The 10,332-nt window shown below is 50.0% G+C and overlaps 1 protein-coding gene across 4 annotated transcripts in view; it reads right to left on the reverse strand.

The window, feature by feature from the left end:
• Positions 1 to 4,717, reverse strand: part of RGS17 (regulator of G protein signaling 17) — a 226,406-nt gene extending 221,689 nt beyond the window's left edge. For all 4 annotated transcript variants that reach the window (XM_082251016.1, XM_082251013.1, XM_082251015.1 and 1 more), the window contains exon 1: positions 4,592 to 4,717. The gene's annotated coding sequence lies outside the window, so the exon portion shown is untranslated. The remainder of the gene's footprint in view (positions 1 to 4,591) is intronic.
• Positions 4,718 to 10,332: the final 5,615 nt, after the last annotated feature.

The raw sequence follows: 10,332 nt of genomic DNA on the forward strand, positions 1-10,332 counted from the left end.
AACTTGTTTTTTATAAATTGGTTTTGGCGTGATCCTTCTACTCCCACTGGCCCGCAAAGCCCCACCTTTTTCTATCCTTTTACTTTGTTAGTCATACCCTCCGCACTCCTCTCCTGCACATACTGCCTGCCATCAGTTCACATTTCGCTCCCACACATACCGCCCACCCATTACACCCGCCACAATGATTTCCTGCACAAACCAGCCATGATCCATTTCACGCTTCTTACCCGCACATATTGCCAGCCCATTTCACCCTCAGTACTCTTTTCCAGGGCATACTGCCAGACATCCCTTTCAAACCCTGTACATACCACCTGCCCATCATATCCTTCACACTCCTCTCATGCACATATTGTCCACTATCATAACTTCCACATCCCTCTCTTGCACATGCTGCCTGTGCAATACCCTCCACACCCCTCCCCTGCACATACTTCCCCCTATCATACCCTCCACATTCCTCTCCTGAACACACTGCCCATCATCATACCATCTACACCCCTCTTCTGCACATATTTCCCACTATCATACCCTCCACACCCCTCTCCTGCACATAATGCCCTCTATCATACCCTTCACATGCCTCTCCTATGCAGACTGCCCGTTATCATACCCTCCACAACCCTCTCCTGCACATAATTCCCCCTATCATACCTTCCACATTCCTCTCCTGAACACACTGCCCATCATCATACTCTCTACACCCCTCTTCTGCACATATTTACCACTATCAGACCCTCCACACTCCTCTCCTGTACATACTGCCCTCTATCATACCCTCCACACGCCTCTCCTGCACATACTGCCCACTATCATACCATCCACAACCCTCTCCAACACATACTGCCCACTATCTTACCCTTCACACCCCTTTCCTGCACATACTGCCTACTGTCATACCCTCCACACTCCTCTCCTGCACATACTGCCCACTATCAAACCCTCCGCACCCCTCCCCTCCACATACTGCTCACTATAATACCCTCCACACACCTCTCCTGCACATACTGCCCACTATCATACCCTCCACACTGCTCTCCTGCACATACTGCCCTGTCCTCCACACCCCCCTCCTGCACATACTGCCTTCTATCATACCCTCCACACCCCTCTTCTGCACACACTTCCCCCTATCATACCCTCCACATTCCTCTCCTGAACACACTGCCCATCATCATACCCTCCACACTCCTCTCCTGCACATACTGCCCATTATCATACCCTCCACACACCTCTCCTGCATATACTGCCCACCATCATACCCTCCACACCCCTCTCCTACACAAACTGCCCACCAGCATGCCCTCCTCACCCCTCTCCTGCGCATACTGCCTACTACAATACCCTCAACACTCCTCTTCTGCATATACTGCCTACTATCATACCTTCCACTCTACTGTTCTGTACATACTACCCATGTAATACCCTCCACACTCTTTTCCTGTACATATTGCCCACTATCATACCTGCCACACCCCTCTCTTATACATGCTGCCTGTGCAATACCGGCACACCCCTCCCCTGCAAATACTGCCCACTGTCATAGCCTCCACACCCCTCTCCTGTACATACTGCCCTCTCCTTCCCACCCCTCTCCTGCACATACTGCCCACTATCATACCCTCTACACTCCTCTCCTGAACATACTGCCCATCATCATACCCTCTACACCCCTCTTCTGCACATACTGCCCACTATCATACCCTCCAAACTCCTCTCCTCAACATAATGCCTACTAGCATACCTTCCACACTACTGTTCTGTACATACTACCCATGTGATATCCTACACACTCTTTTGCTGCATATATTGCCCACTATCATACCCGCCACACCCCTTTCCAGCACATGCTGCCTGTGCAATACCCTCCACACCCCTCTCCTGAACATACTGCCCATCATCATACCCTCTACACCCCTCTCCTGAACATACTGCCCATCATCATACCCTCTACACCCCTCTCCTCCACATATTGTCCTTTCCTCCGCACTCCTCTCCTGCACTTACTGCCTCTACTATACACTCCACACTCCTCTCCTGCACATACTGTCCACTATCATAACCTCCACACCCCTTTCCTGTAGATATTATCCACTATCATACCCCCACACTCCTCTCCTGCACATACTGCCCACTATCATACCCTTAACACTCCTCTCCTGCACATACCGACGGTGTATTACCCTCCACACTACTGTCCTGTACATATTGCCCATGTAATACCCTCCACACTTCTGTCCTATACATACTGCCCATGTAATACCCTCCACACTCCTCTCCTGTACATACTGCCCGTTTAATACCCTCCACACTCTTCTCCTGCTCATATTGTCTGCTGTCATACCTTCCACATTCCTCTCCTGGACATACTGTCTGCCGGTCAAAACTTCTGCACTCCTCTTCGACACATACTGCCAGCCATCACCCATTTCATACTCCTCTCCTGCACAAACTACTCACCGTCATACCCTCCACACCCCTTTTCCACACATACTACCCACTATCATATCCGCCATAACCTCTTCTGCACATGCTGCCTGTGCACAAGCATATCCTCCACACTCTTCTTCTTCACATACTGCCCAATATCATACCTTCCACACTCCTCTACTGCACATACTGTCTGCTGTCATACCCTCTGCACCCCTCTGCTGCACATACTACCCACTGTCATACCCTCTACATTCTTCTCTTGCACATACTGTCTGCTGTCAAACCCTCTGCACATTTTACCCACTGTCATACCCTCCACACTCCTCTCCTACACATACTACCCACTGTCATACCCTCTGCACTCCTCTGCTGCACATACTACCCACTGCCATACCCTCTGCACCCCTCTCCTGCACATACTACCCACTGTCATACCCTCTACACTCTTCTCTTGCACATACTGTCTGCTGTCAAACTCTCTGCACATTCTACCCACTGTCATACCCTCCACACTCCTCTCCTACACATACTACCCACTGTCATACCCTCTGCACTCCTCTGCTGCACATACTACCCACTGCCATACCCTCTGCACTCCTCTGCTGCACATACTACCCACTGTCATACCCTCTGCACTCCTCTGCTGCACATACTACCCACTGCCATACCCTCTGCACCCCTCTCCTGCACATACTACCCACTGTCATACCCTCTACGCTCTTCTCTTGCACATACTGTCTGCTGTCAAACCCTCTGCACATTCTACCCACTGTCATACCCTCCACACTCCTCTCCTACACATACTACCCACTGTCATACCCTCTGCACTCCTCTGCTGCACATACTACCCACTGCCATACCCTCTGCACCCCTCTCCTGCACATACTACCCACTGTCATACCCTCTACACTCCTCTCTTGCACATACTGTCTGCTGTCATTCCCCTTGCACATTCTACCCACTGTCATATCCTCTACACTCCTCTCCTGTACATACTGTATACTGTCATACCCTCTACACTCCTCTCTCCTGCCCATACTGTCTGCCTGTCATACCCTCTGCACTCTTCATCTGCACATACTGGCAGCCATTATCCATTTCACACTCCTCTCCAAAACTACCCACTGTAATACCCTCCGCACTCCTCTCCTACACACTTCTCTAGCATTGTTTGCGATATCCCTAACCTTGCACGCTTTTACTGGTAAATATATTAAACGCTCTTTATTCCCTGGCCTTCAAGCATCAGACATCTTCTTCCTGTCCTATTCCTCCATGCGTTGGATACAAAGGAGCCCCCAAACTCATCCATCAGTCCCAATTCCTAAACATCCATCAATTTTTCTTCGTTGTCTTGGCCATGTACGACAATCACACAGGGATTTTCCAGGACAGACGGGCACATCCATTAGGCGCTCCTCTAGTTTAATTGCAATGCATTACAGAAGACATAAATACTACGCATCTCTCCTCCTCCTCCCCCCCCCCAGTGATACACTAGGAAATCGACAATGACCTTAATTCACCGTGAGCGCGTATACAGATTATTGATTATCACATGTTGGAATATTAGTGGCTGGCAGGAAGGGAACGATATAGATGATGGGCTGTACCGCACCCACAAATAGAAATCTATAGGTACCATAGGTAGTTGTTTTTTTTTTCTGGACGCCCGCCTCCCTTTTCTGCTTTCTTTCTCCTCCTCCGCCGCCTCCAGTTCTCACGTTTTTCTAATGTTTCCTGATGATGGGGATTGTGTGCCCCCCCTCTGCCGCTCTCTCTGACTCCCTCCCCTATCTGTTGCAGCTGCTAATATCTGCTCTTCATCCTTCCCCAGCCGCTGCTGGTGTGATGATGCTGGAGGAGCAAATCCGGCTACTGCAGCACCAGACAAATGCACAATCCCCACATGCCACACCGGCCACTGCCATGCCATCTACACATTGGGGGGTGGGGAGACTGCAGGAACAGCATATGCCCCATTGCAATGAATGACAAATCACAACATGCATGATAAGAGACTACCAGCAGCTGCACCATTCAATGCACTTTGCATGGACTTCCAAGACATGGAAGTGATGGGAAAGGTAAAGGTGGACAGGGATGACAGGGGAGGAGGAGAAGGAGGGGGGGGGGAGGGGAGCTGTGCTCTTACCTAGTGGCTTTGGATGGGGGGCTGCTGCAGCTGGCTGCCTGCTCAGGGCTTGTCCAGGGAGAAGCTGGCTGCTCTCTAGCCGAGCTGTATTCTTGCCATCCGCCCAGCTTAAGCACCCAGCCGGCAGGAATAGAGAAAGAGAGAGAAGCATAGAAGATAGAGGGAGTAATAGAGTGTGAGAGAGAAGGCAAGGAGGAGGAGGTGGTGGTGGAGGGGGGGGAAGAGCACGGATGCTGCGCGCATGCGCGGCCGAGCAGCAGGGGAGCAGCAGAACATCCTTTAGCTAGAAGGTTACAACCATTTCTACACATCCTTCTCCATTCAAAACGCGGCTGCGGCCGCCGCAGGTTCCTTCCCCCGGCCTGGGCATAGGTAGCCGAACGTAGGAGGGTTTTATAGTCAGGAAGAATCCAATATCGGGGGCCCGAGGACGGAGCAGCAACATGGCTATCGCCTCTGTCACTGAAATCTCAGAGCGTGCAACAAATAGACATGACTAGAGAACAGGAGGATGGGGCAAACCTTGTACCTGAGAGGCTCATCCAATACTGCCATCCCAAACATTCAATATCTATAGAAAGTAAAAAAAAAAGAAACATATAAATCCTCCACAGCGCTAAAAGCGGACCTTCGCGCATGAAATCCTTTCACGCGTCCACGTTTTGTAGGGCCAAAACGCATCGACTGTGCTGGGAAGCCTAGACATGTAAAACGTGTAAACCGCTGTGGTGGGCAATACAAAGAAGTAGGGCATTGCAATCAGTGTTGCCAACCTACTAGATTGAAATTTACTGACACGACACCCAAAGTTTACTGGCACAGCCAGGTTTTTTTACTGGCATTTCCAAAAGTTACAAAATGACAGTTTTAAGTGCAAATTTCAGTATTTAGGATACAAAAAAGTGCAATATGCAGTTAGAAATGTGATTTACCGCTTTCCGCCCGCACTATAGCTGAAAGAGGGCTACAGTGCAGGCTTACTTTGCCAGGAGAGCGTACATAGATGTCCTGCCATGATTGCGCTTGCCTGCGCATCGCGCGGGTGACGCTCTCCAAGATTGCCAAATTCTTCAGACTCAGCTGATCACAGATCAGGGTAAAGGGTCAATCACAGCGGCTATCAGTGCTGCCTATTAGTGTCGCCTGCCAGGGACACCCATCAGTGCTGCTTATTAGTGCTGCCTATCAGAGCCCATCAGTGCCTCCTCAGCGCCCACCAGTGCAGCCTCATCAGTGCCCTCCAGTGCTGCATCATCAGTGACACCTATGAGTGCCCGTCAGGGCAGCCTCATCAGTGCCCACCAGTGCTGCCTCATCAGTGCCCTCTAGTGCTGCATCATCAGTGACACCTATGAGTGCCCATCAGGGCAGCCTCATCAGTGCCCACCAGTGCAGCCTCATCAGTGCCCTCCAGTGCTGCATCATCAGTGACACCTATGAGTGCCCATCAGGGCAGCCTCATCAGTGCCCACCAGTGCTGCCTCATCAGTGCCACCTATCAGTGCTCATCAATGCAGCCTTACCAGTTCCCACCAGTGTTGCCTCATCAGTGCCAATCAGTGCATCCTTATCAGTGCCCACCAGTGCTGCCTCAGCAGTGCCACCTATCAGTGCAGCCTCATCAGTGCCACCTATCAGTGCCCATCAATGCAGCCTTAGTGGCCACCAGTGCTGCCTCATCAATGCCACCTATCAGTGCAGCCTCATCAGTGCCCGCCAGTGCAGCCTCATCAGTACCCATTAGTGCAGCCTTATCAGTGCCCACCAGTGCAGCCTCATCAGTGCCACCTATCAGTGTCCATTAGTGCAGCCTTATCAGTGCCCACCAGTGCTGCCTCATCATTGCCCATCAGTGCCACCTATTAGTGCCTCCACATCAGTGCCACCTATCAGTGTCCATCAGTGCAGCCTAAAGTGCCCATCAAAAAGGAGAAAAATTACCTGTGTAGCACTGCCCCTAGGGAGCTGCTGAGTGTGGATTCCCCTGGGTTACCCATAGCAACAGTCCTTAAAATGTATCACTTTAAGACTTGGCTCAGACAATGAACAGTCCAGGGGATTTGGTTTTTGTGTTTTATTTTGGAACTTGGATGGGAGAAGGGATGAGTGGGATACTCCTGCTAACAGGAGGAGAGATCAATGTCATCCTCCTCCTGGGACCTGGCTTCCCGCCCAAAGATGCCCTGTCACATGTGCCCCTAGCTTTTATGACCAATCCCATGATGCAATGCGGTTGTGCCCTCCCACTGGGACAGCCACAAAAGCCTGTATGTCACTGGCTGGGTTTCCTCCGCTGTCCAACAGGCTCCCCTATTGGATACAGTGAGGACACTCCCTCAGACCAAGTGAATCACACTTGGACACATGTGTAGCGGTGTTTAATATGCCTGAAAGATGATTGTTTGACATTTGAGAGGAACTCGGCTCCATCTAGTGGCCAAAACGACACACTGCAGCTACTATGGAATTTCTTGTGATGTGATTTTCCTTTCAGGAAGTTGAGAGACTTCATCATCCATAGTGCTCTTGGACTACCAGGATGCACTGCTTCACCGCACAGCCTTCTGGGGGAAGCTTTATAAAGGAAGGGAGGAGCCAGGCTCAGTCTCTTGGGAGAGACACAGTGAGACAAGCAGGAAGCCAGCGCTGTGGGCTGATGCTGCAATGCTAGGCCGAAGCCTCTGGGCCTGAAGTGACGACGCTGAAACGTTCCATGCAAAGCAAGAGACCCTTCCCAGAGGTCCCATCGCTGTTTGCAGAGACCGGAGCCATCCACCCCAAACACCTCGCGCGGCTGGGGACAGAGAACAGAGACTAAGACAGCCGTGGAGAGTTCTAAGGGAAAATCCTGTTGGTGAGAGGGCACTTGCCCAAACCTGACTTTATCTACCAAAAGAAGTAACGTTATCCACAGATAGCTATAGTGTAACAGAAGGTGATAAACCCCGGGGTAGATCAGCATACTCTCTCAGGAGATTCATAGACAAACAATAATATCTGTAAAGGAGTCGCCAGAGGCCCATCTCTCTCACAGAAGTTATTGCTCAGCTACACAGATACCCTGTGGTGACAACCAACAGCTCACTGCTCTTTTTCTCTCTCTTGATCTTCATTCCTAATGCGGATTACAAATATATCTGCGCAGTTATCTTGCTAGCGAAGATTCAAGAAGAAGAAAGAAGAGGACTTTGGGGAAGGGACTCAGATAGGCCTATCTATCTTGTACTGTGTCTAGCATCAATGAGGGAGTAGTGTGGGATATTTCTTTTATCTTTTTAAAGCCGATTTAAGTAACCCTTTAAAATAACCGTATTTCATTGTATCTCACTTGCTTAATTTGATATACAGTAAATTAAGCTTTGGTTAATTACAATCCTGTGTGCTGTTCCATTGTGTCACCCAGAAAGACTACCATTGAAGAAGGTAATAAGTCACTGTTGCATATTGAAGTATTGTAGTCCAATCTGTGTATCCATTTGAAGGTCCAGTCCTATTCTGGTCAGTTGTGCCTGAGGAGGGATCGAGCCAGTTCTATAGGGTTGTTAGGCAGGGTGTAGACCCAATAACATAATCAGCAGCTCCTGCGGGGGTGGTGCTACACGTGGGGGCTCGTCCGGGATCTCTACAGTCCTGCAACACAACCCTCTCAGCCACAGAATCCCCCTCAACGCAGAAATGGATCCTACCGCTGCAGCCGAGTGGTGCAGGGAAGAGAATGTCGTAGTGGAAAATGGCCTGGTGGTTGAAATCAAGGGAGAGGTCTGGACTGAGGAAAAACTCCTCCCAGTTTTAAGGGCACTGTCCACAGACAGGAAATTCTGGGTGACTGACATAAAGACAGACACCACCGTTCCACACACGTATGCATTGTGTGAGTGGAGGAAGGGGGTCCCCGATTACTTTAAGGGAACCAGTGTAAAGACTACTGACCAAACAGAACTTTTTTTAATACATCCAGAAGTCCTTACTGAAGGTCCCTCATCCACCACTCCTGGGGGATCCAGCAAAGAAAAAGGTGTCCAAGAAGGAAGTCCAGAGTCACCACCTTTGTCTACCTTTAGCTCAGAACTGTGTGCTGTTCTCGGGGAAATCGTAGCAAAATGTAGTAAGGACTCCCCAAACTATCTGATGACTGGATATAGGAAGCTCAGGACATTCTCTGGGAAACAGCCTGTGCCTTCAACAGAAGATGGGTTTGAAGAGTGGTTAGATACCGCCACTCAGGCTTTGGAAGAGTGGGAGGTACCAGAACAGCATAAGAAACAGAGAATCACAGAAAGTTTAAGGGGACCTGCACTAGAGGCCGTACGTAATCTCAAGCTAAGCAAAAAGAACTGTACTGCACAGGATTATCTAGACATTCTACAAGATGTATTTGGTCGGACGGAGAACGTGGCTGAACTTCTTTACCAGTTAGACCACTGTTACCAAGAAGAGGAAGAGAAGTTGTCCGAATTTATTAGACGCCTGGATAAGATCATCCACCAGATCCTGTTAAAGAAAGGGATAGACCCCCGGAAGGTAGATGAGACTCGTGCACGGCAGGTGCTGAGAGGGGCTCAACCTTTAGATCCCATTGCCATACTGTTGCGAACTCGTCAAGACGGTGGCATTCTAGAATACCCTGACCTGATTCGAATGGTCAGAGAGGAAGAGGTCATGTTGGACAACAAAAAGAAGAGTCGGCAGTTTGACTCAACTGCTCGAGTCAGAGTGATAAGTGTAGAAGAAGGTGATTCGCAAGTTGAACTCCTAAAGACCCAGGTGTCCCAGTTGATAGAAATGGTGTCTATCCTGACTAGTCAGGCATCCACTCTACCTAATGGGAACATATCAGAGAAGCCAGATGAACCTGCTAACCTTAGAGCAGATCCGGAACCGAGACCTACAAGATTGTTAACTTGTTTCAACTGTGGGGGAGTAGGTCATGTTAGAGGAGTATGTCCCAGCCCAGGAAAGGTTGTCTCAAAACCTCGCAAGCCAGCGGAAAACTTCAGAGGGCCCCCGGTGAAGGAGTCAACCGGGTGCCCGCCAGTTTCAAGGGACTCCAGGAGGCTCACTGGTTCAGGGAAACTGAGTCAGGGAGTAAGATCTAGGTACAACGCCCCTCGTTCTATACTCCAGGCTACTGGGGGGAGGAAAATCAATGCACACCGTGCCCAGCGGGGACTGAATCCAAGAAAAAAAAGAAAGAAGAAAAGAGCTTGGGTGCAGAGAACTGAATCAGACAACAAGGCCACTTCAAGAGAATTCCCAACTAACTTGGTCGGGCCTTCCCCTGTAGTCTCCGTCCAGGTAGAAGGAATTTACACAAGAGCCCTCCTCGACACTGGGGCCCAAGTGACTCTTCTGTATAGAGACTTCTATGATAAACACCTTACCCATCTACCTCTGCAGAAGTTGGAAGATCTGGAGATATGGGGTATCGGGACTCAAAGTTTTCCCTATGACGGGTATCTGCCAATCAAGTTGACCTTTGACCCATCAGTGGCTGGTGAAGCTGAAACCTTTGACACCCTAGCGGTGGTCTGTCCTCGTCCGCCAGGGGCCAACAAAAGCTCTCTCATTGTAGGGACCAACACTGACCTAGTAAGGCGCCTCCTGACACAACTGGTCCAGGGACAGGATTCTCCAGCGCCAAGGATTCACCCCATGCTACGGCAGGCCTATCAACGACTAGTATTGGAGCAAGAGACTCCTGCAGAAGGAGTTGGAAGACTCTGGAAGTTGGACAGAACAGA

This window comes from Pelophylax lessonae (assembly GCF_965119305.1).
Source record: "Pelophylax lessonae genome assembly, chromosome: 3".
Taxonomy (NCBI): domain Eukaryota; kingdom Metazoa; phylum Chordata; class Amphibia; order Anura; family Ranidae; genus Pelophylax; species Pelophylax lessonae.